The sequence below is a fragment of the Vigna unguiculata genome, unplaced genomic scaffold (genome assembly GCF_037176805.1).
Source record: "Vigna unguiculata cultivar grain cowpea cultivar isolate G323 ecotype 2 unplaced genomic scaffold, ASM3717680v1 ptg000294l, whole genome shotgun sequence".
Classification (NCBI taxonomy): Eukaryota; Viridiplantae; Streptophyta; class Magnoliopsida; order Fabales; family Fabaceae; genus Vigna; species Vigna unguiculata.
In genome coordinates, this window is record NW_028196929.1 from 32,501 (window position 1) to 34,585 (window position 2,085).

Sequence of the window (2,085 nt, forward strand, 5' to 3'; positions counted from 1 at the left end):
AAGCAAGTAAATGATTTGAAATTCGAGTTATTTCACGGAATAACACTCGTATATATTGAGCTCGTAATGGTACCTCGCAATTCAAAAGTCTCTCTACGGCTGAAGAATGAGCGTGTTCTTGGGCCATCGTAGAAACATAGATAGGGTCGACGACGGAACGAAGAACTCACCCTAGATACAGCTTTTTCGTACACGTTCACTTGCATCACATACACAAGTGCTCTCTGAACCGTGCAATAAGGTCACCCATAACACGGCTCTCCCACTTGAGTTACCTTAGCCCCAGGCAGGCCATGCTATTCAATGATATTGGAAAAATGGCAGCGTAACGTAACAACTAGTATTGAAAGCTGGTCGCCTTTTTTTTTAGGGAGGGAAAGCCTTTCTTTCGTCGCCCTACTTCCCTCTTTGCGACCTCATCACTTCAAAGCGCAAACCAATTTCTTAGTCACCGGGCGGAGCGCACCTTAGGTACTTTGCTTCTAGCTTTTTTAGGTTATGCAATAGACGGGAGGATTAGCTCTGGATCCCCCCTGCTTGCAGAAATGAATGGATCAGAAGGGGGGGCTGGGTTCTATTTCCGGGCCGGGCGGGAGGTGAAGGCCATAAGATTGCCCTCCCGGTAAGGAAGAGAGGAAAAGGGTGCTGTCATCTAATCTATCTCGACCAGTTTCCCGAGGCGTTGAAAATCCAGACCGGCTCAGAGAATCACTGGCGCTATTTAGCCCTTCGTTTCGCCATTCGAAGTACTACCCCTGCCTTCCCCTTTTGTAACATACCCAGGCGCCCTCCCTTCCAATCACTAAGAAAAAAAAAAGACCAATAAAAGCCCTATCTAAGTAAAGCTTCGTCTGTTATTTTTCCGGCCCCAGGGGAGTTTACTCAACCCATTCCCCAGTCTTCCGCACTGCTCAAGTAAGTGTGCGACTCCGTATGAGGACCTCCTTCCCTTCTGCCCACTCTCCGTTCACACGGTTCTCAAAGCAGAGGAGGAAGGTGTGGGCAGCAGGTACCACGAGCCCTCTGTCCCACACATCTATCCAGAAGCAAGTGTAGTTCACCGGTTCCACCGAATGCTCCTATCTCTCGGCAAAGATCGTGTGAGTGTGCAGTTATGCTTCGGATGCTTCGCCATAGAATAGATCGACCCAGTTCCCGTTCTTTTCCGGTGCACTCGCTTTATATCTCCGACACACAAGGAAGGACGCGGTGGGAAGGAAGCAGCCCTAGCCTCTGTCCGGCCGATCATTCCGCTGGCATCTTGCATTCACGCCTCCGTTTGACTGCCGCTCGGGGATGGAGTTGTAGATACGTTAGTCTTAGCGGATCGTTGGCTCCACCTGTTATCTCCTTCTACGACATGCTGTTGTCGTCGCCATATTCCATATGTAACTTAGTCATCTCTGCCTCGCTGCGGGTCAGCACGCACCTCCGAAAGAAACGGAGGACTTCATTCAGTGACTCCGCGATCGCCCTCTAAACGATCAGAATAAGGTAAAGCTTGAAGATAAGTTTTGTACTCTATTAATTTCTCAGTCCCTCTAGTCGGGTGGGCGCCGGCCGGTCTTTCGACCAGATCCCCCTAAAAACCGTACGTGCGGGTCTCCCCGCATGCGGCTCACGCCATTCGAGGTGGCCCAGCCCAGCATTCATTCGCAAATCCTGTAGTGAAATTGAGACTGCTCGACCTCGGAAGCTAATTCGCGTGTAGGCAGCGCTGTCTGTCGTACCGTTGACTCTATCTATTCACTTTCATTCATTTTTATAGGCTTGCTCCCTCTTTTTCCAAGAATTCATGCACTTCCCCTTGACTTCAGAGGGCCTTCTCTAATAGGGGAAAAGCCTTCCATTTCCGTCAAATGACCCGGCCCCCCCTGGCTCTTCCACCGTCCTGGCTCCCTTTCCTACCTATGCTATGCTCCCCCGGCACAGGCCTACCACGCTTCGCGCCTGCGGCGTTTTCGCCGGACGGTCTTTGCCAGTAGTGCCATCCTCCCCGCTGGCTGTATGGGCGGGTTGTCCCTCGCTGCTGCGTTCTGTTAGGCTATGGATTACAGGAACAAATGTAGTTGAATGAGACAGCAG

At 51.1% G+C, this 2,085-nt stretch overlaps 1 pseudogene; it reads left to right on the forward strand.

Moving 5' to 3' along the window:
* Positions 1–303: 303 nt before the first annotated feature.
* LOC146874415 (uncharacterized) lies at positions 304–1,743 on the forward strand (annotated as a pseudogene).
* Positions 1,744–2,085: the final 342 nt, after the last annotated feature.